This window comes from Chamaea fasciata, unplaced genomic scaffold (assembly GCF_029207755.1).
Source record: "Chamaea fasciata isolate MVZ Bird 193981 ecotype frontalis unplaced genomic scaffold, bChaFas1.0.hap1 SCAF_3, whole genome shotgun sequence".
NCBI classification, from domain to species: Eukaryota; Metazoa; Chordata; class Aves; order Passeriformes; family Sylviidae; genus Chamaea; species Chamaea fasciata.
This window is the reverse complement of record NW_027094088.1, coordinates 46,289,906-46,315,884: the sequence shown is the minus strand read 5'-3', so window position 1 is coordinate 46,315,884 and position 25,979 is coordinate 46,289,906. Positions and strand designations below refer to the sequence as shown.

The window sequence follows — 25,979 nt, the reverse complement described above, 5'->3', positions numbered from 1 at the left end:
TGACTCTGCCACAGGTGTTGCAGTGCCTGTGTTAGGGCTGCATTACTACTGTCAGCAAAGGATATTCAAATAGCTTTCTCTGTGGGTTGTATGAAGATCCCACAGGGGGGAACCAGAAAACAATAAAAGCTGAAAAATATGGGCAAAGGGGAAAAGAGGAGCACCCTGAAGACCATAAGTTGAAGGACTCTTTCCTGCTAAAAGGCCATTAGCATTATAGTGTATATGGTACACAAACCTTGCAGTAATCTCTGTTTATTATTAGTACTGTTTTTATTATTATTATTATTAATATTAATATTGCTTTTAAGTGAGCAGCTTAAACCAGTCATACATTTGGATGAGGATGGATGAATATTGTGAACAGAGCAGGAAAATAGTGGAAATAAAACAAGGTAAAAATTAAGTGGGAAAGAAAGAAACTAGAATAGGTCACAAAAAAGAGTTTGGGTAGGAAAAATATGGAACAAACTCTTTTCTATTCCCTTTGCTTCTTGGATCACATCAGATATCAGGAAAGGCCTGGGGTGGGAGGCATTCCTCAAGAGCATGACCATCAGCTTGGCTGCCTTGAAAGGAGGGTCCCAGTGGAATGCTTTAGGCAAGGGCAGCCAGAGGGTCTCCCCAGCCTTGATCCCCAGCCCCAGGATCAGCTGTGTGCTCACTTTGACTGGTGGGGGATCAGGGCTCAGCCAGGCACACAAGGCTGCGTGGCAGGAGACTCAGCATACTGATAAATTAAGTTCTGTGGGCTGCAGAAACAACCACACTCTTTCAAGCAAGAGGGAGCTGTTGAATGCCTTCCTATGAGATTGTCAGTCCTGCTGGCAGAGGAGGGGTTTTTTTGCCGCCTCACTGGTAGCAGATCCTCTCTGCTCTGCCTGCATGGTGAAATGCAAAAATGGCACAGGGGCACTGGATTCTGAAGGGCTGGCACTGAATTCTTCTGGAGCTGTTTTAGGCAGAGAGATGTAGCATGGCTTTATGGTGCAGAGCCATCCACTGTAGGCTGGCAAGGCAACTGGAATGGTAGCTGTATGATTCCCAGTCTTTTGGCATTATCATCAATGAGCAACACCAGTTTTCCCCACACATAAAAACTCTTAAATCATCCCTGAAAATTTACCTTGAGCTAGTCTGAGAAAAGTTTGTTTTGTGCACAGTAACATCTGGTGTGAGCTCTGAAGCACCAGAGTTGAGCTTGGTGAGGCTCAGTAAACTCACAGCTATGAAACAGGGAAGGTGCTGCCCACACAGGGAGCTGGATGCAGGTAGAGTAATGAAGACATATGAAGGAGATAGCTGTGGTACAGCACAGTAATTAGAATATAAATCAAGATTAATCCCCATGAAAATATTTTTATTTGGGTTCTGACAAATACTTTATTTCAATTAAAAGCAGTCCTACAGATTATCAAATTATTCCCAAATTAATTTCTGCAAAGGTTTTACTGTACTACTTATTTAATAAGTTCATATTTTTATTCCAAAATGTGGTATAAATGAATACACACATAGCAGACTTTTACGCCTGCACAGAGCTGCCTTTTCTATCACTTAACCAAGAACATTACAAACTAACTCAGTCATGAGAGTAAGGATGATGGCCCCAGTATGAGAATATACATACCAGCTCTTATACTTACCTTTTAATCAAATAAGGTCTATATATTAGTATGAAAGCTAGCATGTGAATGGTTGAACGGAAAAAAGCTGTAGATCCATACCTCTTATTATCAGTCTGCAAGCTACACCTTCATCAGGAAGTCCTTATAGTTGAGCTGTGAAAAACTTTGTGCATGTTTGTGCATTTTGGATGATACTAAGCATGCCTGTTGCATTTGGTTTCATATGCATTTTTTAGGCTATTCTGCATTGTTTGATTAGCAAAACAGCATAATGGAAAAATAAACAGTCCACAGGCATGGGTTGTCTTTCACGTTTATTGATACAGCAAACTAATTAACTGGAGCTAGGCTTAGCCACCAAATTAAAAATCTAATGCTGAAATTGGGAATCAATCTCCCTGTTAATATTGCCAGTGATGTCAACAGAGCAGAACTTTGGAAAGGTTATATTGGTCTCTTTACTGCTCAATGTTTTATTCTTTTCTTCTGCATCTAAATAAATAAATACGGCTAATCTAGCAATCTGTTTGAGTAATTGCTATTATTCAAATATAGCTCATAGATTTTGAATCAAATTTCTTTTCCCTAAACCACAGAAATAGGAAATTTCATATAACTATCCAACTCCAGACAGTGGAGCATTGTGAAAACACCGCAGTATAACACCAAACTGATAGAAGCTGCCAGTTCTGTAGTTTTTCGAAATCGCTATATTTCTCTTTCTCTTCCTGAGTTTTCCTTTCCTAGGCTCCTTTTCTGATCCTTCTTTCTGTATACCCTAAAGCTGCTCTCTTTCTCTAGGCCCTAGTTCTTTGTTCTTCCACTTCTTGGCTCTTACTATAAGAGTTGTCTATTTCTGTTAAAATGATGTGAAATAATTCATACCTGGAAACAAATGTGAGAAACCCCAGGTATGATGGTGGGACTGTTAAGAAGTTACAGTGCTTTTTTTTTGCCATTTAGGTTTAACATGGAAAGCAGGCTGAAAAACTGATGATTGCTTACTCTCAAGGCAGAAAGAAAGATATTGTCCTATAATATTAAAAAAAACCCAAACCAAACCAAAACCAGCTGCCTAAACCAAACAAGCAGAAAACCCAAAGGCTGAGATAATATCTCAACAGCTTTCAATTTCTGAGACAGGTGCATCCATGTACATGGGGTTCAGAACTTCATGTGCCACCCCAAAGAACAGCTTTCTATCCAAAGTGGGCATGTCCTTATGTACAGACAAGAGTTAGCAGTGGTACAGTGCTTTTGCAGAGCAGTAATTAGCTAAACATGTAGGAAACATGGTAAAGGTGAAGCTCCCAGTCAATATGGCCAGGGAAACTCACTGACCACCAGTAAGAGGAGGGTAGGAGCTGGGAGAGGTAGGAGACAGCTCCCGCCCACTTGCTGAGCCTGGGGCACAGACAGTCTGAGCTGGGAGAGAACAAAATTCAGCACAGGGGACTCTGACTTGCTCCAGCATAGCTAAAGGGGAACCTCTCCTTCCAGTCCTTTCTTCCAGGAGTCCATTGTGCATTGGTTTACACAGCCTTTAGAAAGAGAGACATGCTGTGCAACAGGGGTTCAGATCACCCTCCTCAGCTACTCTTTCATGGGCACCTGGAGAGCTGGCAATATCGTGTAGGAGGCTATAATAAGATTAATGTATTTTGCTTGGAGTGAAAAACCCTAAGACGACACTGACCCCTCATGATTAACTCCTGATTGTTCTGCCTTTGAACAAAAACACCAGAGGAGCAATAGTAAGTAGTTCTGTTACAAGTTTTCTTTTCCCTTGTGGCATGTAATATTCACTTTCACATCAAGAACCATGGTCAAGGACCGTTTTACCAAAGAGATACCTTCTTGGTTTTTATTTGTTGAGAAGGTAGAATTTAGGAATAAATACCATTTAACATCACATACTTTTCTTTTAGGAGAGTGTATATGGTGTAGGTATGTATGGATACATAGATATATGGATACAGATACTTGTATAGCTATATAATTAATGTTAGAGACTTCAAGTAAATAGAATATATTTAATCAATTTTAACAAGCTAATTTTTTTAAAAAATCAGATATCAACTATAATTCATGCTTTCTTTACTTTCTTATGATATTTTTTTATGCATTCTTTCCTTTCTTATATTTTTTTTCTCTCAAATAATCATACAGTGCCACCTAGTCGTTGCTGCAGAGGTTTGCAGAGAAAACACTTAATTGCGAACAACTTCTTATCTAAAGGGTTATTAAAGAAGCAATTTTCTTCAGCTCCTAGGAGGAAGGGTGGTTATGTTGTTCCCTCCTACTCTCCCTCAATATTTTTCTGTCTTTTTTAATAGAATATTTAAAAATTTTACTTTTATGTCAATTTTAGAATGTTCATGTTTATTACTATGGTATACAAAACATGTCTATCTGAACAACATACAAACTTACCAAACTTCCAAAAGATAATTAAGAAGTGATCCTTGAGAGGAGCAGTTATAACAAATATGAATGACCATAGAAAAATAATTTCCCTCTACATGTTACGTGTGGAGGTAGGAGCAAGAGGTAGCTTACCTTGCAGCCACAGGAAAATGTGAATGTTAGCATCAACATGTGGCAGTAACAGCTAATCCTTGGGGCTGATCTTGCAGTAAATAGAAGGACACCCCTCAGCCCAAACAACAGCAGCCATATAGTCATATACCTCAACTTAAATATGCAGGTAATCATAAGAGGAGCTTCAATGGTTGCTTTTCAGGTGTTGGAATTAGGGTGTGTCTTGTCACAGATGTACGAAAACTTTTCTGGTTTCCTGTGTATCCGTGTCTCACATACTTATGTGGTAACCAGCACCTTCATGTAAACAAGAAAAGGCAAACCAAACAAAAATAAGTAGGATTCCAGCATGTAACAGTTACAGAACACAATTTGAAAGCACAGACATCAAAGGCTTAAAAACCTGAAGTGTTAAATAAATGATTTTTCCTACCTCCTTTCTTCCTTTAAACATACATAAATATTTTTAGAAGTCCCTCATTCTGGGAGTACTAGTGCATGACTTTTGATTTTTTAGTGTGGAAACTGGTTGCATATCCTGGATCAAAACATTTTCCCCTCGGAGAGATGGTGAATTAACAGATCTTTTGCATAGGGATAATTTTGTACAGGTTTCTGGGTGCCCCCTAGAGTATGTTGGTTGAAAGAGTAATGCAGATACTAATTCAAATTCAGGTCTTTTGATAAATTAATAAGGGCTAATATTTCATAACCAATATTGTCCATTCCTGACTTTTAGAGTTTTTCTTGATATTAGAATTTTTTAAAGGTGACTATAAGGAACTGTCTAACTTACATAGGGCACCTTCCTGCAAAAGCTGAGAAGCTCCATGCAGATATAAGAAACTAATTCATTAAAAATCTAACCAGACCGTGAAATAGGCTTTTCTCCTTATTATTTGTTGATCTGTTCAGGAGGATCCTGTTCATTTAAGCAAGCATCCTTAAAAATGCTTCTGTTGGTTTAGAACATCTTGAAGAATATCTGTGTGAAAAAATACATAAAAATCAGTGGATGGCACTGTTGGCTTGCATGTAGAGAATCATCTCCAAAATTATAAAATAGAAACAAATTTTAAGGTTAGCTATATATATGGATTTGTGTTTGCCTAGTACTAGGTTTTTATGTATTTGAGAAAATCCATTTTTTTAAAAGTTTATTTTCATGCCAAAGCCTCCAAAATTAATACCTATTTAATTCTGACATTTTGTAGCTCACTTGAAAGAGAAAGTGTTTGGACTAAGTATTGGACTGAACAAATCATCCCTTGCAATCACTGCAAGGAACATACTTGGTCTGGCAACACTGAAAAATGACTGGTTTTACCTCTTTAGTCTATAAGCACAGAGCATCAAAATTTGGTTTATTGAAATCTTGTAAAAACCCCACTTTTTCTAACCTATGTAGTACCTTAGGAACTTACTCATTCAGGCTCTGATCACTTCATCTCCGTTGATCACAAGTTCCCTGAGAGTCCTCGAACACTCTTTGAAACAAGGTAGACAGAGAAAACGAAATGCTGGAAAAGCATCATGTGGTCAGTGTAGAGGCAACACAAACCCTGTGACAAAGCAATTGCCTTCCCCAGAGTACAGGGCTCTGAGATCATTTGGTGCTTGGCAGCATTTATTCTGTGCTGCAGCTCAAGCGTTGCATGCCGTAGGGAGAGGGAAATCTGCAAATCTTTCTGCTGTGGACTGTGTGGGTAGGTGAAGGGGTGAGGAACTGCTGGGATCCTTTGCCATGGGTAGAGAGACAGGCCACCATCATTTGCATCAGAGTTAATTCCATTGTAAATAAGCACACTTGGAAGTTGTACCTTGGCTTTGAATGCAAACCAAACCACAGCCTCAGTGTCAACCTTAGTCTGAACCTGCACCATGGACACAGTGTTGTACACTCTGTGAGCTTGCTCACAGGGGAGAGAGAAAAACGCTTATCTCTGTGTGATGCATGTACCAGGAAAATGAGGTGTGTTGTGTCGATGCTTTGGTTTTACAGTAGGATTTGCAATTGAGTCAGCCAAGGGTTCCCCTCCTGGGTGAGCCCCCAAGTAATGAGGCAATGGCACCAAAAGTTTGTAAGAAGCCCAAAACTTACCTCATTGTTATGACAGTGTGGCACTTACCTGCAGGTGTCCTACCCTAATATGCACATGAGGCTACATGGAACTAAAACAGGAAACCTGCTAAGGCTGCCAGAAGCTTGGAACACATTAGATTGCCTGCATGATGATTCCAGGTATAGGGGAATACAGCTTGAGGGCCAGTACCAGTAATCACTGAACACAAGAGAAAGATTCCCACTGAAATTAAAGGGGTCCCTTTGTCCTCAGTCCTAAATTCCAGTTGGATGGATATCTAGCTAGGGGCAGAGGGACCAGACCTTCCTTCCCTCCTTCCTATTAGGGTTTTTGCAAAGATATCTGTGTTTTTACATTTTATTAAAACTGTAAATTTTAAACATTTTAAAACTATTTGCTATTTTATGATGGAAAGAAAGATCTCACTTTTATTTTCTAAATTGAGCACTGTAACTGTAATGTTCCAGCCAAGATTCTAGAAAGTGGAATGCAGACAGGGATTGAGTAAAGGTTTGGGGATTATTTTCCATTCACTTGCTGTGGAGCTCACCCTGCCTCTCTTACACTGAAAATAATATGAGTTAAAACACCCTCTAAGGGACTTTGGTTTTGTGACTCGAAGGTCTTGAAGGAGTCTTTTATCATGTCAGAAAATGCATTTCTGGCATGTCTGTTGCATCTCCACACTTTTCATCTAGGCATCCAAAATTGTCATGGCTACAGTATACATACTCTAAAAAATAATAAATAAATAAAATCCCCTTGATCAGAGCAGAAGAAAAGAATATTTTTCAGAGTACATTAAAAGCAGTTTTCTGCACTAGACTTACTTTAGGATTACAATTTCAAATTATCAGAATTTTGTTGCAAATTCAATTTTATGCCCCCAAATGTGAAGCTGGAGTATACTGAATGTATCTAGTCAACAACCGAGCTCACAGCTGGGCACTGCTGGAATAGCAAGAAACACTGAAGCTTGAAATAGATCAGGAATCAGCATCTCTTTGCTGATTACCCTGTGAAGAGAAATCTCCCCCAGAAATTTTTTATGCAGAAGGGGCCAAGATTCCTTAATCATGAAGATCAAATATTTCAAGATGTAAGTGGCAAAAGATTTCTTCAATGTAAGTAACATGGGAAGTGGGGACAGAGTCTGTGGTGTAACTCCATTAAAAGTGGAGGGATTCAGCTCCAGGAGTACAATTAAAATGACATGTTTCCAAATGTAACCTCAGAATACTTCTGCTAACCAGTAGATGACTCTGCTTTGAACCAAATCTTCTAGCCTCAGGGACTGAAAAGAAATGTCACAGAGATTTAATTCTCTCACTATTGAGTTTTGTAAAGCTAGCACTGCTATAGATTGACAAGAGCATTATTTTGATCTAAGTTTACATAAGGCATTGTCCCTTATCAGGCAAGGCAGACAGTCCCCGCTGCCTCTCCCATAGCTGTTAGGAGGCTTCTGTGAAACTCAGCATGCTCTCCTTGTCACGCTATCCTTTCCCTGTGGCTGCTTGCAGAGGTCTCCACTTGAGTCCCCCAGCCAAATTCTTACCTCAGTTGTGCTGTTAATAAGCAAATGCTTTCACTGTGGTGCATAGGCATAACTGCAAATAGGGTGTGAAAATTGCACAGCTTGCCTTCACCTGGTACCATTCTTCCTAAAATGTTCAGAGGAAGCCTGCTTACGTTACTGGTTGTCAGAGTGTTTCTGTAAGGTCAGACCTTGGCTGCCACAATGCTTGCATAGATTTCTTCCTTATTGAAATGGAATAGCTCCTCTGCCCTGTCACATATAAACAATTCTGCTCTGGATATTGTCATAGGTGTCTGATTCTGAAAGATTTCATTTCTTGTTGGCAATAGCAAACCTACTTGCTAATACAATTTAGTGGAGTATTAATCAGCAGCACTAGGCTGCTCACAAAATAGCTCCCAGACATCTGCCATACATTTCCCGTATCTGACAGGACTTTTCCCAAGGCACATGCCATTTATCAAGGAAGGCATGTGATGCTGTCTCTTACCAAAACCTGTTCTCTTAATGCATGTGTAATGAGGTGGCTAATGCTTTGTGAGTAGGAGTGCCCAGCCTTAATAAATACTGACATGCATTAAATGATATCATAGGCTTTGGAGTTATCTTGCAAAAGACCCTTCACATATGTATCTGCACACAAAAAGAAGTTTCCAAGTATGATTAAAAATTGAATATTTTTGTTTGAATTTTTTGCTGCTCACTGTTATCATATGAAAACAAAACAAAAATTGCAGTCTCTTGCTGTTGTAGTACTAACACAAAGAAGCCCGCAACACCTTTGTCCAAAGAATGCATTATAACTAAACACTGTAAAGCTAAAAGTAAACAATTACAGAGAGGAAGGAATAATTAAACAGAATGTATAAGCTCAGGGTGAAGACCATGCTTATCTGGCCAATAGCCTTTTTTTTGCTCAATACTGCAGACAGCAATTCTGATTAACTTCTGATTCTTGTGTGTTCTATAAGTTCTACAAGTTCTTGCCTTCTGCTATAAGCAAGACTCTAATATCAAGAATGTTTTTAAAGGCAGTCTTTCACTTTCTCTCTGATAATCAAAACATATTTTCTTTTGCTTTCTTTTTTCTTGGAAGGTCATACCGCTGACTCTTCACCTTTGCTGTGCAACATTTCTGCAGGCTAAAGCTGCCGTTGGGACCACACAGTCCCCCAAGTCCAAAAGCCCATTATCCAGAGCAGTGCCTTTTCCAGTTGCATGGCTAACAGCTCTGCATTTCTCCAGAACCACATTCTCTGATTTCCTATTTCCTTCTGGGGTTTTTCTACAGCTATTCACCACAGGCTGCTCGGTGTGAGCATCTACAGCCCCACTCAGTGATCTTAACAGTAGTAAGTCCAACATAGTTTTGGACAGAATGTTTCTTACTGGGAAAAACTACTCCAGCCCCACAAAATTTTGTCCAGTTAGTGCTAGGGTCCCTTATTTCCTTCTTCACAAAACACCTATTGTACAAAACCCAAAGAACCACATCATGTGCCTCATTGGGTTCTCCTGGAGCTGGCATGCAGGGCTACAGACACCAGCTTGGTTTAGGATCCTGGGCAAGCTGCTTCACTTCTGTGAGGTGTTACCTGTGAAACTGGAACTGTCTTTGAGACTACATAGCCATCTGCCATTCCCTCTACAAGAGCAACGGTGTTAGCAATTAACTGATCTTCATGTTTACAGGATTAAAGGATCTGGTTTCTCTTACTAGGTCAGTTTACGCTGCTGTAATTAGCCTTATCCTCTTCTTACAATTAGTGTCACACCAAAGTCTCAGAGCTTAACACGGGCCAAACTTTGGGAGTGATCAAATTCGTATCTCACAGGTGTAACTGAAAACAGAGTTTGTAATCTTGCATAACTCGGTATGTTCTACTTGAACATATACATAACACTTTAAAATGGTAATTTAGGCTTGAAGGTAAGAGTTTTACCTAACACAGGGATAGTGGCATAGGAGTTTCCAGAGAAACTTATGTGAAGCATTACAACAGGGGAGCACACAGCCCACTGCTGAATGACCCACCATCACTTCACCAAACCAGGCTGGCTGGATGTGAGCAAGGTCTGGATTTGAAAGCAAGTGTACCACCAGCAGAGCTTATGGATGTGCTGGAGAAATCAATGCCTTTAATACCCATTCCTACTGATGCTCTCTTCAACACTGTCTGGAGCTTCACATCCTTTGCTCCTTGATTGTCTTGAATGATTTATCACTTACCTCCTCTCTTTGGATAATTTTTGACTCCAGTATTACATGTCCCACAAAAGCTAAACCACAAGCAGCAAACTGTTTAGCAGTGACAATCATTCTAAAGCATGTAAGAGTTGCAACTGCTGTGCTCTGTGAGTAAGGAGGTGCTGAGAGAGTGTGCTCTATCCCCAGGTGTTGCACACATTCATCAGTCAGGACATGTTGCTCCTTATGACAGAATAATGGTCTGTATAGTCTTCATACATAATCAGAGATGATGCCCACCTATAACATATAACCAATCCTCCTCCCATCCATTTGTGGCTGATGACAAAAAATGTCAACGTAACCCAGTCCCCTGCTTGCAAGAGTGTGGGCTCAGCAGAAGAACCAGACCTCTTCGTGCTTTGTGTGACACCTGAGCTGGCAGGCATCCCCTGTGTAGCAAAGTATCACAGCTTCTGATTCTTGGGCTTTAATTTTACCTTGCCCATTTGGAGTCACTGTCCTAGCTTGAAAGCAGCTTCAGAATCTAATCCACCAAGAATCTTCCTCATATAGCAGGAAAGAAGTCAAAATTTTTCAGGGCTAAACCATTCCAGTTAAGTTTAATTTCCCTCACCTCCCCTAATTTTTGACTGTCCTGTCTTCAGCTCAGTTACCTCAAAATATCCCGTTTACAAAAGACTTTTTTGCCCTGTTTCTGTGACTTCACAAACACAGTAGACGAACTGATAGCAAATGTAACTTACTCAGTGCTTGTCTAATCCATTGCTTTAACCATCATATAGTGTAGTACTTGACTGTTAATAGATAACAATAGCTGGAAGCCAGGTTTTTAAATTCTTTAAAATTTAATATTATTTCATTAAAATGGTGCATATCTGCAATATGAAGGAGTTCTTGAGGAAAGTGATCACACGCAGATTAGATGATCTGCCAGTCAGGTAGCTCTAAATAAATCCTCTGACAAGAAACTACCAGCAACTGGAAGTCAGCTGTTGTTAGACCACTCATTGAGCCTCATGGGTGCTCCATGCACTACTCTGCAGCAGCTGGGAGATTGACCTATGAATGAAGGCCTGTTGTTCACAGCAGGGAAGGGTTATCTGCCTGATGTTTTTGCAGCTCCTTTCCTTTTTGGTCTCCTCTGAAAAAGACATTTAAAACAAGGTTAACAACACCCCATATTGAGATAGAGAATTCAAATCACTCAAAAAATTACGAGAATGATCAGAAGACCAAAGAGAAGATGTTATTTTCTCTTGCTTTCTGTAACAGAACTAGACTGTAATGTAATAGACTTGGTCTCCATGTACACTTCCTATATCTTTGCAGTTAATTTTTATTTCAATTGAATAGTTCTTACTATTGGAGGTATTCCATTTCAACCAACCATCTACTATCTAGACATTCTCCTTATTTTCCTAAACATAAACATGAAAGTCTGGGCATGTTATATGTTCTATTACTGCAGAGTACATTCCTATTCAGGAGGGATCAGAGTTAGGCTTGAAAATTAGGAAAAATTAATTTCATTACACTTTAAGTACAAAAAACAGCTGCTGAATCTGATACTATCACTTAAAATGAATTCTCTGAAAGCCCCAGATTATTTTCTTCCATGCAGTATCCTTTCTTCTTTTCTCCCTTCCCTCCAGTTCAACAAAATACTGGTCTTTATTCTCACAAGGAAAGATGCTGGAAAAGAGGGTACAGCTTCAAAAGCATAGCAGCGAGCTCAGACTCATTTTAGTACTATACAGCCACAATAATTCTGAATAATAAAAAACATAATCAACCATAAGTATGCATACAACTGTGGTTGTTCCATATCATCCTTCTTTCTGCACTCAGTAGACCTGTCTTGTTAGGATTTATATCCACTCCTCATTTTTCCTGTTTTCCCACCAAGTTTCCAAAGGGAAAACTGCTATGGTCAAAGCAATGTACAAACTTCTTGCCTGTATGGATTGGATCAGTTCTTGGGGACTCCTGTCCTGCCCTCAGACCTCATGGATATCAAGAGGAAAAGATATTTGGCAAAATCTTCACAAACTTCCCAACTTGGCACATGCAGTGAAGGAAAAAAGGTACCGTTTCCACAGTATCCGTAGACTTCTATGGTTATAGAGAGGAGAAGCAAGAAACAGTTATTTCTTCATTTCTAAAATCTTTTGATCACAGTTACTAAATCCAAAGGACTCTTGCAATTGTTCTCATATTCTGTTCAAATCATCCAAAAGCAAGGTACATTAATACTGTCCAAGATCCCTCCTAGCTTGTTTTTTGTAGAACTGCCATTAAGGTAATTATCTTTTAGACTGGCTACAATCAAGATGACAAATCTTTAAAACTGCAAAAAAAGCACAGAAAATAAAATTGAGAGTTTTTTATTTTCATCACATTAACTGGAGATTTTTTGTGCTGCTCCAGCTTTGTATCCCCAGAGGATATTTTTGGGGGGGAAAAAATCCCATCTTTTCTTTCTCCGAGATAAGCACATTTCAATTTAGGCCATGTAAAAATCTGCTAAGTAGCAATACTTCGTAGCTACATATCTATCCATCATATTTCAGAGCAACAAGTCTATTTAATTAATGATAATGCAAATCCTTGCTGAAGGAACAGTAAGAAAGTGTGTGGTAACTTTGGGACTAACATACTCTCAAGGTTCTGTTTGAGCAGCATTAAGAACGGTATTACTTTTTGTTTGACCTCAGCTGAATGGAAGTAACAAAATATTGATGTTAAACCTTTTCAATAAGTCCAATTCCCATGCTTCCCTGCTGACTTACTACTTCATGGCAGAATAAACAGCTTCAGAGAAGGTACAAACAACTCACTAGAATTCACATCTTGTTGCATTAAGTAGCACAGCCAAAAAGCTGTGAAGAGTCGCATCATCCGCCTGACAAAAATACTGAAAAAACACAGCATATGGATATTTGTACAATGAAGCAGAAGTAAATTTCCATTTTGAAAGCATCTTCAGGAAACAGCTTGCTGGCTAGAGGAAAGTGTTTGTGATTTTACATATTCTCATTTCAGCAACCAGATGTATTTATCTGCCATAGTGGCAGCTATAACTGGTTACAGGACATAGCTTTCTGTTTTGTTTGATAAAGCACCCTGAATGATACTTGTATTTCAGGTAGCACAGAGTCCTTTGCATTAAAGAGAAGATTGAGGATGCTCAGTGAATTAGGAATTAATAGCTTCATAAGGGCTATTATCAGGGCTTCTGACCAGGATTTGGAGTATAAAACTTCAAGATACACACATCAGGAGTTCACTTTAGTCCCAATCCAGAGTTTCTTCAGAAATGCTTAAAAGCACCTTTGAAACTTTAATCCAGGGTTTAAATCTATAACTGCTTTAGCCTTATTTGAAGTGACTGACCTTTGAATGCAGTAACAAGACTTTTCTAGACAGGTCTTTCCCTAGAACCCTGATAGCCAGGCCTTCTTTCAACCTGTGCCAAGCAAACTTACCAGCCCATCCCAGCCACACAAAGTACTGCAAGAAAACCCCAGACTCCCTTTTCCTTCTCTCCCCTCTTTATCTCCTCTCTTACAGCATAAATAGGTCAGTTTGATTCAGCTGTGAGGGCACTCCTGATCTGGGTGGTGTCACCACTTTCAGCTGTAACTGAGAGCATGTGTTGCCGCTCATCTCCCTCCTGAGCCTGGCACAAGCAGCTTGCTGTAAATCAGCCTGGAGGAGTGGTACCCTCAGATGCTTGCTGCATCCAGCTGTGCTCCAGCTGCTTGAGTTACTCTGTGATCCACAGTTCACAATCATTCCTGAAAGGGTGACAATAAATCTACTCCATCCCATAACGAAAGGAGGGAAAATGGATGGGTGAAATTTGATAGTGATGAAAAAGAAAGGCTCATGACACAAGCAGACGCCAAGTGACATATAACAAGAAAATAATCCACCTTTGCAGTTACTATAAAAAGCAAACACACCCATTTCACAACATTAATTTCTCTTTTCTGTGTGGATGATGTCCAGGGCCTTGTCTTTGTCTTTTTGTATTTTATCTATTTCCTCTAGCACTTTATTGCAGAGAATATAATATAAAGTGAAATTTATTGCTTCTAGTTCCCTTCACATTTATATTCCTCAGATCAGCAAGGAGAAAAAGAAGTTGAATCACTGGAGGAAACCCCTCCAGTTAAGTTCATTCCTCCCATGCCCTTTCTTTTATAGTGGCTGTAGATAGGAAACTTAAATGTCTGTAAATGATTGCATTTCATAGTAACCAGTGGTCCTTCATGTATGGAACATACATTTTGCACCCTGTTACACCTGGCCTCTGGGCTGGACCAAGGAAAAAGTTGGAATTGTGCAACCACTCCAAATGGCTGTGAATTTGCAGGTACATGCCATAGTGTAGAAGGTGAGGAAACTACTTAAGACCTCTATGGGTTGTGCTTGTGGAGGAAACTTCTAAAGCCTTTTCTTCAAGATGAAAGGGACCGGAGAAGTACTATTTTACTGAATCAAATCTCAACAGTGGGACTGATACTTTAAGGTGCTCTGCAACTTTGACCCCCATTCATTGTTGTAAGAGGTCTGAATGTCCCACACTTCAGAGAGCCTGAAAGGACACGTGGTATGATATGGAAACCTTCAGTAAAAAAGTAAAACCAAACTTTGTAGGAAAAGAGGAGTTCTGACTTTTTTTTCCCCTTTCTGATGTCTTCTTGGAGTGATGCAGCGAAGTGGCAATCCCTTACCAGGACTTCTACAAAGTGTATCCCCAAGTTCTCACAGCTGTACAGGCAAGAACAGCTCATGTATTCACTGAGAACCAGAAGACATATAGTTAAGAACTCAGTACACTGTCTGTTTTAGTAAGGAACAGAACGAAAAGTGTTAAAATAATGTGCTTGATATAAATGATAGCTGTGACAGGAAAATGAGAACAACTTTCATGTTTTTATTGCTGCCTTAGAAGCAATTGATAAACAGTACACTTCATATATAAATGAGCATGTGTCAATATATGACAACAAAAATAAATTACAGTGACATAGTATTTAACTTTACAAGGTTGTACAAAATTTCCAAATATGAATAGATTTCAACTTAAAAATTCGAAATAAGTTAAAACTTCAACTATTCTGAAGACTTAAAAATATACATACAGTTTCACTCAGTCACATCATTTACAGTATGATTTTTTTAAGCTGTTTATTCTTATACACCCATATATTTTTGACTGCATTAGTGGAATATATCCTGCTATATGCAGCTTTGCTGCAGTGGGATAAAGGGGTTCCCTGAGGGCACAGAACAGGCTTTGAGTGTTTATATTTTAAATAATTTGATTAAATTTATTAGCTAGAAATATAAACCCAACGTCTTATTTATCAGTCCTATAACAAGAGACTGATTTATCTGCTCTTTCTAGAATTTCTATTGATGCTTATGAGAATTTTGAAGAGAGCTTAACAGCAGGATTGAGCTAAACTAAGTCTGTTTAGCCAGGATGAATTAGGTCAAATTATTTAACGAAGTATTTGAAGAATATCTCATTTGTATTAGATGTCATTATAGACCACATTGCCAGTCCTGGCTATGCACTGACATTTGCTTCCACAACTAACAGGAAAACATATTTTATATGGTACTTTGAAGCAATAGAATGGATTATGGTGTGGCATTTTTAACATCTCAATTATATGTACATGATTACTTTATTAATATTATTAAGATTAAAAGCATTGCCCAGATCTCCTTGGCTGTTGAGTATGTGATAATTGAGAACTCCGAGGGTCTAATTCAAGCTGTAAAATAAAGTAAGGTGAAGGAAATTTGTACTGCAGCTGGATCACTCCTGATAACTTAAACTAAGGCTGGTTCAAGCAGACTCTGTGCACCAGCAAAAAGGCAAAGGCTTGTTAATTCAGAAACCATTAGTGAGAAAGCAGACAAAGAAAGAAATTTGAGCAAACTGGACATGAGAGAAAATTGTTCAATTGTCAAAAATACAGGAAGACACTTTTGCAGAGGTGGGTCTTGAACTGCCTGCGATGAATTTGGTAAGAAATAAAAAAGAAATCCAAGATGTCTATTTGTGAGACTGAATTTTCCCTTCTCTGAATATGTTAGAATATCTATCAGAATGCTGCACCAGTAATCCATAATCTTTCCTCCAAACAAATAAATGTTCTGTGTACATCATTTGAATGAGAAAGGAAGAAAAGGAGTCATAAACAGGGCAGAGCTGTGCAATTCCTCATTTCCATTTTTCTCTAATGTTAGTGGTAATAAAGACCACTGCAGTCTACAATTCAGCTGGAAATTATTTTAGAAGCCATTGTTTTTGTTGTGTGAATATGCTGTTAGTGGGCAGCAGGAAGGAGGAAGGGAACTGGAAGGAGATGGACGTGTGTGTGTGTGTGTGTGTGTGTGTGTGTGTGTGTGTGTGTGTGTGTGTGTGTGTGTGTGTGTGTGTGTGTGTGTACACACACATATATACATATAGGTATGAAAATGGCTGGGAGTGGCTTGCTCTGTTTGATCTATGTTTTCCAAGAGAATTTCTTTGCAGGCTCATGCCCAGGGAATGCAAGGTGGGGGGCACACAAGTGGAGGTCTGCAATGCTGATGAGAGGCCACACAATCCAGCCCCACATTATGGTGCAGGAGCCTGGCTGCGTCCTGCTTTTCTGGAGAAAAATGTTCATTTCAGCAGCACAGAGGGAACCTTTCCATCAGCTGGATCAGCCCCCAGAAAAGGCTGTTTTTCACCATCACTAAGAGAGCACAGAGCAATTTCACTGAGCAACACACTGGGTCATTAAGTGAATTAATAGCAGTCAAAGAATATTATAGCATATGACTGGAGTCAAAATTTCCTTCTACAAATCTGCACCTAAGGGGAGTTCTCCCAGACTGAATGGAAGGACAGTTTCTCCAAAGGAAAGCATCTACATGATGAAGATTTCAGAACACTTTCTAGATTGCTTACCCCTCTTGCATCTTCTAATCTGAAATTTCTTCAGCCAAAACAATTACATTTCTCTTGATTGCTTGTTCTGTGTTCTGCCCCTGTTTTGGCTCCCGAGAGAAAAAAATAACATGGAAATATATCTCAAAAGTTCAAGCAACATCTAGCAGTTATGTAAACCTTACGTCACCGACTGCTTGGCACACAGTGTATTACTGTACAATCAGATATGTCTTTTATATCCCATAATTTGCTTTTTATCTTAACTAGCAAGCCACTCTATGAGCAGCAACTAAAGAAATGAGTTTATCTGCTTATATTAATGCAATTGTTATCAGGGGCATACAGGGTAAAAATCATTTGTAGATTGCAGTAATGTATTTGCAAGGAAATTTCCACACGGGAAGGTGCCACCTGATTAGTTTTCTGTGGAGAGTTTTTTTAAAAAAAAAAAAAAAAAAAAAAAAAAAAGTAAGCATCTTGGCAGGAGAAAATCTCCTAAGAGCACAATGTTCCACTGCGATAGTTCAGTGGGAGCCAAGTTTTGACAGCACATTTTGGGCTGATACCCACGCGGTGAAAGGGAAAATGTGAGCTCTCAAGGGACGCTTTACCTGGACCAATGTATTGATTTTTCTACCAACACACAGCCATCCACCTTCTGCTCTCGGGACTGTAATGGTGGCAGTACATCTTCTCTTACTCTCATTTTTACTAGCTGCAGAAAAGAATGTTCCTCTAAAACACTGAAGCCAAGGAAAACTATTGCTCTTCATCATTATCTGCCTCTACTCTTCCAATTACTGTGCTACTGTTTTGCAAACTGCTGTCAATATGAGCTAGGGCCAATTATTCTTTCTGAGAGCTTACCAAGATGTAGAATTTCATTACTTGGCAGAAAAATTGCTGCACAGTAAGGTAGGTGTTAGCAAAAAAAGATCAACTTGGCCAATAATTTAAAAAATGTTAATACTATGTCTAGTACCTGAATGGGTAGCTATGGCTAGATCATTAGACACCACATTTTGTCTGAATTCTCAAGCACTGTCTTTTAACACAGCAGAAGTTGAGGGGCTCCTTTCTACTGTTTCCTGTTATTGTAAGAGATAACAGTACATTTAGCTCCACTGATTTTACTGAAGAAAATCAGTTTTATAATAAAAAATTCCTTTTCATAAAACTTATTTCTGAGATGCTTAATTACTGCATGCAATTTCTCCATATATTTCAAAATCAGAAAGCAACAGGCTTTGACAAAATAAATAAATTGACAAAAAGTCAATTTATTTAAAATTTTCAAGCCTTAAAATATGTATTCAGATATTGTCTCTGGGACTTGTTTTGCCCCATAACCACCAGAATAGAAAGCTTTCAAGTAATAGGAACATATCAGGAAACACATAAAATACGTTCATTAGATTCCTGCAATGTTATCTCTACTTATATCACAAAAATACCCGCTATCTACAAATAGAAGCAGGAAGCTTATGGCTCTTTCTTGTAACGACTGCTGTGGCCCACACCCTTCCTGCTGTGGGGTGGCAGGGGCAGGAGTTCAGTTCCAACTTCCTGTGAGGCAGAAGTCCCATGACTGCTGGTCAGCTTTGAGGCAGGAGGAATTGGGTTGAGGCAACTGGGTGATGGGACACATCTGAAAACCCAGGGTTAATTCATATTAAAAAAAGACATCTCCTTCACTGACATCTTCTAACATCTACAGCTTACAACTACAAAACTTTACATTATATTTATCATTTCCTTACTTCTTTTGGAAAGCAATGAACTGTAATTCAGGATTTTGACAGCTTTAGCTAAGAGGTCTTGTGTGCATTTAGTACATGGACTTCAATGATCCATCCCTATGCAGGTTGCTTTTAAGAGTAGCTGTCCATCCTTAGTCTATATTTCACCTCTACTGATGGATTCTGTGTCAGTCAATATGCATTGCAAAGATTAAAAACCAAAATAAAACAAAACCAAAAGTGGTACCTGTGCACATTAGTTTAAGTCTCTTGCATTTTTCATGCTGATCCTTCCTGTCTCACAGCAGGAGAAATATGCAACTACGTAATGTAGCTGTACTGTTTTGAAAGCAAGTGAAAGGACCTGAAAGGACCTTCCATCACATTCAGTGAAGTCCAGGGGCAGGATGGGGGATAAATTCTATTCTGTCCTTCACACAGAGGACTTTGTTCACATTACCCTATGGCCAAGCAATCACACTAATTCTGAATAAAGGAACCAAACATTTACTCAGATGTACTTCTACAGCCTGAAAAGTGGAAAGTTCTGGGCCTTGTAAAATAAACATCATTAGTGGCAATATGAGGCAAGCAAATGGAATGTAATTCTGAATCGGAAAAAATCATGCCAATGGAGGATAAAAGCTGCTTAACTCCAGCTATATCTGATTTTATATAGCTTTGCAGATGCAAAGAAATGACATATTCCTGTATTGATGGCAGAGGGTATCCAATAGGTATTTTCAATAATTATATGTGATAGGTGTGTTCAATAGGAGGGGAGTGATCTATGTGAAGGATAAAAGTAATGAGTGGAGAAAAGTACTGAGCATCAGTACAGGGAAAATACAGCACAGGCCTGTTTCTTGTAATGTATCGGCATAAGCAGAGTGCAACACTGTGCAGGGTTCAAAGTAAATTGGCTTATTTCTTTTGCCCCATGGTGTTAATTAGTCTGTGCCACAATGGTAATAATTCTTAATGTGGACACATTAAGCACAAATTAAGGAAGGCCATTTGGTGATTTCCTCATCCCTTTGGCATCTCTAGAATAGGCAGTATTTCAGGACTGACTACAGTTGCTTTGTTACCCAAAGATTTCAATACAGAAGAAAAATAAGCTCAAGAACACTGGATGTTTTGAAACGACATAAGGAATCAGATTCTTGTCCAGAGACTTTATTTCCATGATAGTGTAATTTTTTTCAGATCTTTTGAGTATTTTCAGTAAATTAACTATGTATGAATGAATTGAAAAATAAATTTAGGTTCTCTTGGCACAGTAATATCCTGTGCTTTTCCTATTGTTAGGCATGGTTGAGTGATGATTACCAGATCATTTCAAGAGTAATTTCATTCCAGAAAATGCACTGAATCTCTTTGGTCTGGGAGAGAGAAAGAATCTCCCATCAAATTCCTGGAAAATGCATATTCACCCAGAAAAACAAGCCCTGCTTACAAATTGAGGCCTTTTTATTTAGTCCTAGAGTGCTATAACAAGGATCTCTTCTCAGAGGCCTGAGTGGGGTGTCAGGGTGCTCTGCCAACAGTGTAGCTGATGGTGACACATGCTTTTGGCTCACAGAGTCATTCATACACTGAACTTTACTGGGCACTGTTTACATGCATTTATTCACCCTTATGCAAGGAGGATGTGCACATCTATAAAGCCTTTAAATGTCTTGGGGGTTTTTCCACACTTTCTGCCAAATTACATAAATTTTATAGCTTCACTAGCTTGGAAAAAGCTACCTCTCCTCACCACTGTTAGACTGAATGGTTTTATGATCATTTTTGTAAGACATTCCCTTAAGCCAGCACCACACAGTCAAGGATTTATTGTTTGAAAACTCAGAAGGGGGTGAGTGATCAAGATATAATGGGTGTTTCTTAGTCTTACCAGGCAGACAAGGTTTTTAAAGCCTGCAAAATTTCACCCATGGGCCTGGCAAATGAAAAGCATTATATCATGCAACAGAAAGGGCAGAGCAATAGGATGGGATGAGGGAGGATGTTAATTTTTTCTCCTCTCATTTCTAATGGAAGGAGTGCTGTTCTTACCTCAAAGAATCTGCAGTGGTGACTTGCCTTTTTATGTTTGTGACATTTGCCTCAGACTGTTTTCATAGTGACTGGGTTTCTCTTTCAACTTTGAAAAACTGGCATAGGAGTTTCTCTTACATGAACCTAGACAGAATCTAGTCTAAGAGGCCTTTTTTTTCTTATTTGAAAAAAAGTAGTGCGAGTTTGGGTAATGTAATGTAGTTAAACCTAATGCAGCCTTGATGCAATAGCTCAGTAAGTGAAATATGCTCATGCATTTCTAAATTTTGGGTAATGCCTAAAAAGCCAGCACAATACACTGAGAACACCATATCTAGAAATAAGAACAATGCAATTGTAAAAATATGCACTAAGGAAACATGTGGAAACTTTTCTTGCAGATAAGCAGAGGATACTTTTACACAGTTTCACTGTCCAGTTACAACTGATGAGGCATCAAAGGCAATGTTTACCATGGCTGACTATCTCAGCATAAGTTTCTACATACAGCTGTAAACATTGCTCTAGATGTGGTACATCTCTCTGTAGGTACATGCACAGTAGAGTCACACATATGTTATCGTTCTGACATATACACAGTGCATGGAGATGTATAGGTACAATATACACACCATACAATACATGTTGGAATAGGCCATGGAATAAGTAGCACTTATCTTAATGTTTTCCCATGTTACCTCTGCTCCTTCCATTTAACAACCCTTGACAGGGATTGGCTCTCTTGAGCCATCTTGATAGCTAAAATCAATCAAAGCATCCTCAAACACATCTAGGAATGCATCTGGAAATAACTACAATGATATTCCTCAAGAAAAAAAACCCACAAAAACCCCAAACAAAACAAACAAACAAACAAACACTCCAAAAAACCACCCCCCCCCCAAAAAAAAAAAAAAAAAACACCCAAAAACCAACCAAACAAACCAAAACTGTCTATGATATCTTTTGAATGCGCAGGGTGAGTGGTGAAGAGCAGTCAAAGTCCCAAATGTCAGTACAGCACGGGTAATGAGTTTGCCAGTTAAGATTGGGAAGAACTGTCAGTGATATCAAATACTGTGATGCTCAATCTCAGCCAGTTGCAGTGCCATGGTCTATGAAATTAAATGAACGTAGTGTAGAATTCCCATTCATACTCAACTTGTTTTCAACAAATAGTACAACTGCATTATCTCTGCCTTAATTTAAAAGCTGAAGTATAAAAATGCCCAAGTTTCAGACATTGCAAATTAGCATTTTGCCCGGTATCTTTCTGGCAGCTCAAAAATGTAGAAGAAGGAAAGTTCACATGCTATAAATGATCTACACCTGCAACAAGGAAGAACATCCTAAGTAAATGAAGTTTTTAATTCCATGAAAACCTGAATGTCATACACGCTTTATCTAAGCTTCCAAACAGAAGTATTTGGGTATCATGGGAGTGCAGTGCACAAGTCAGAAAAGGCAGCCATCATTATGAACACCTCAGCTCCTCCAGACATCTCTGCATACCCTTCGGGCTAACAAAAGCAACCTACAAATATGTATCATTTTGACCTGCTCCCAGAAGCCAGTGCAGTGGTAGTTCAATGGGCAAATACATAAAAGATAAAAAGAATATATAAAATAGAAAATCACGGAGGGTGGAAGCAGGTTGCGGAATAGGAACAGTAGATTTGCATGGTTCAAAGAATATTCAGAACTACCACAATGAATATGTATGCTTTTCAAAAATTTCCCAATACATTAAAGTACATGAGGATTCATGAACTCTATGAAGTTCAAGACAGTGGGGGTTTGGGAGAGCTTCCCTAGGGACACGTCATCCCCTGGTCAGGCTTGGTGAACGGCCCGTTTGTGGCACAGACCATTGCTGCCAATAAGGACCTGGCAAATGTGAAGCCTTCTCCAGTTGTTTTTGATGTGTTTTATAGATCTTTGGAAAAGAAAGTATCAGATCTCAACACTATACAACCCCTGAAATTAGTAAAGTGTCTTTTGATAATGTAAGATCAGATAGCTTTGCATAGGGAGATTGCAAAAGGGAAAAAAAAAAACACCTGATAACAAGGCAGGCTTGTAGAGCATATTTTAGCATAAGAATCTAGGAGCCATCTGGAAGAAAATGAGGGCTTAGAATCTTGAATATAAATATGAATAGTGATACATAAATAGTCAGATGGGTAAGAGGTGAGTGAAAAGCAGTTTATAAATAGTATGACACTGTTTGACCATCCTTACTGTACATAGGGTAGCATTATGATAACTATTTTTAAAATTATTGATGCTGATAATTAGGGAAAAAAGGTTAAAAACTTCCTTTTGCTTTGATGTTTGCATTCTGTAGAGGAAAAACAAGTGTACTTTGGGATCTCTACTTATATTTTTAGATATGTAAGGTTGACAATGAACCAAGACTTTTTAGAATATTCTTGCAGAATAAGTAAAGAAATATAATAATCAAGACATCAAAGCAAGAAAATGAAGCTGTAAATAATTGAGAAAGATCACCAATTCTCTCAAAATATCTGTGTGCATATTCCTACTGCCAGAACTCTTTAGGCCATTTATGGTTTAGGTTACACAGATCCACAAGTTTAGCTCCTGGGAACTACTCAGGCCTTTCCTGTATTTTTTTAGCTTTAGAACAGTGCCAGACTGATTTGCAGTTGACTTTTGTTGTTCTGCAGGAGTAGGAAAAAGTGCTTCATGCACCATGGCCACTGCCCTCCAACCATCAGACATCTCTCACTATCTATATTAGTACAGAAGTAATAAACTTCTATCACAATTTTACACTTAAAAAGCCAAACAAATATTATAATGTATTTTGTTGCCTGTTCAGAGGGCTGACAATGATTGGTGTCTATTTTACAAAGCTTTCTCCAGACTACCCAATGGCTCCTGTCTGGCTATCACTTCTGACTTTTTGGTCCTCTTCATATGGAGACTAATCTTGTATTATTGCAATTAACTGAGACTGGACTCTGAAAAGCCAGCTTTCAGAGCTGTGAGTTAATAGGACTCAGCTGTTTGTCTGCCATCAGAATGATGCTTTCCACTGTGTTTCTGACCTAATTTTTCTCAAAAAAGATGAAATATTACACCATTTGTACTTCTTAAAATTAATTGTGACATTGGTCTTGCATTGTTCTTCTTTTGCAACCTATTATGTGTGCCTATGTTCATAAATAATATAACCACGAGTGCATACAGCTAAAATTTTTGTGTGTGCATGGATTTAAAGAAAACACAGAAACATGTAAAATACAAATTAAACTGATGTCCACTGTACTTGGAACGCAGCCAAATTCTTAATATTTCATAGTGCATATTCCATGAAATAAATAATAACTAAATTGATGTATGCTACAACATGTGTATACATACACATTTTATGATGACTGTAAATAACATTTTAAAGCCTGTTCACACATCAAAAGACAGGTTGTTTATTTCTCTGTTAAAACAAACCAAGGATTTAACTCTTCCTATTATGTAAACAGTGGTGACAGACGTTTTCAAGGAAGCTTAACTTCAATAAAAATAATAGTTTCCCATTTTAAAATCAATACTAATATACCAAAAATCCCCCGATGAACCTTGGCTTCCTCACATGCTCTCACATTTTGTGTATTAGGGGCACAGCACTACTCTAGATATCAGAATATAATAATATGGCAATATATATATATATAGATATATATTTAAATGTTAAAACATTTTTAGGTCAACTTGAGTAATGAATATATTTCAAATATATGCTTCTTTCTACAAATAAAGGTAATTAATTTTCTTTGCAACATGGGTGCCTTTGTATGTGGCTAGCAAACGCGCAAAACAATTCTGGTATCTTTAGTTCAAAATGCACTTGTGACATAGATGAAGCTTTAACTTTTTTCTTTTTTATACTAAAATTGTACTTGCAGTAAAGTTTGAATACAATTTATGAAATTACTTTCGGGTAGACATTTTAAACAACTCATACAAAAGAGAATTTTTTTCATGACAAGAAAGCTAGGTGTAGTCTATTCATTTCTCAAGCAGACCTTTATGAATCACTTTAAAAGGACACTACAGCTGAAGATTGAAGAGCAATATTTATCAACATTAAATAAAACATCTGGTGAAATATGTATAAATATTTCTTCATATGAACATAACACAAAATTAAATAGTTCAGATACACAGACACCATTTAATATATTTCCACTGTTGTCAAAATCATCTGTAAACACCATCTCACACTGAATACAAAAGCAGCTTTAACATCAGTTCTGTGTTCACAACACTGATGCCCCTTTGTAAAATAAGATACTTGTTTTATTTTCAGCAAAATAAGAGCCTAAGCAATTAAAAAAAAAAGTTTTGGTCAGTTCAAAGGAGAATACAAAATAATCTTTCAACAAGTAGCTAAATCAGATTTAGAGCAACAGTTTAAAGTACAATCCTTTCCCCAGGGGACCTCTGCCTTTTATAAATCATGTTTGGTGCAGACCACATCACAAATACCAGGAAATACTGGTCATGTCTAAACTATAAATATTAAAGCCCTTTTAAAATTGTCTTTATCAAAAATTGCCAGGTTACAAATTGGCAATATCACATTTTTTCACACCACCAAACAACCTGGCGTCAAATGGATTTAGCTGCACTTCTCCTGATGATTTTTAAAACAGGTTGTGGAAAACAAACACTTTTCAGTGAGCATCCTTCATGTGCAAAAATAAAGCATTTCTCTGAAACAAATCATTTGCATCTGAAGATCACCTGGGCAGACAGTGCAAGCAGCGGGGCTCCACCAACTTACAACTTGAACTTTCGTGGGAAGCTGTACAGATACTACACGCAGGATCTGAGCTGGCTCTGAGGAGGGTGGTGCATCCCCACGGTGCAGCCCAGGACAAGGTGTTGCAGGAGTTGTGTGCGCCTGGCAGCAGCACAGCCTCCCCAGCAGGATATGGGGCTGCTGCTGATGATTGTGCCTGCATGGGTCCTGAGCAGCTCCCTTTGAGCATCGGTAACGTGCAGCCGAGGTCTGGGTTCTCATCGCCCTGTGCCCTGCAAAGATAGCTTCATGCTCTTCCCTGAATATAGCCTTCAATCTCTTATCCCTTTGTATCTTTTAAAGAGGCCTGATCTTTTTGAGGAGAGACTCTGTGCTCAAGATTAAGGTTTTACTGGGCAAGTACTCCATTATAAAACTCCGTATACTCACAGGCTATGTTTTG

The 25,979-nt window shown here is 38.6% G+C and overlaps 1 long non-coding RNA gene across 2 annotated transcripts; it reads right to left on the bottom strand.

Annotated features, from left to right (window-relative positions):
- Positions 1–10,806: 10,806 nt before the first annotated feature.
- LOC136287701 (uncharacterized) lies at positions 10,807–13,554 on the bottom strand. 2 transcript variants are annotated; one of them, XR_010720270.1, is made up of 4 exons: positions 13,399–13,535; positions 12,843–12,919; positions 11,961–12,117; positions 10,807–11,146 (listed from the first exon to the last, which is right to left on the bottom strand). It is a non-coding gene; the product is annotated as an uncharacterized lncRNA (long non-coding RNA). The 2 variants fall into 2 exon arrangements; XR_010720269.1 differs by lacking the exon at positions 12,843–12,919 and having other exon boundaries at positions 10,808–11,146; positions 13,491–13,554.
- Positions 13,555–25,979: the final 12,425 nt, after the last annotated feature.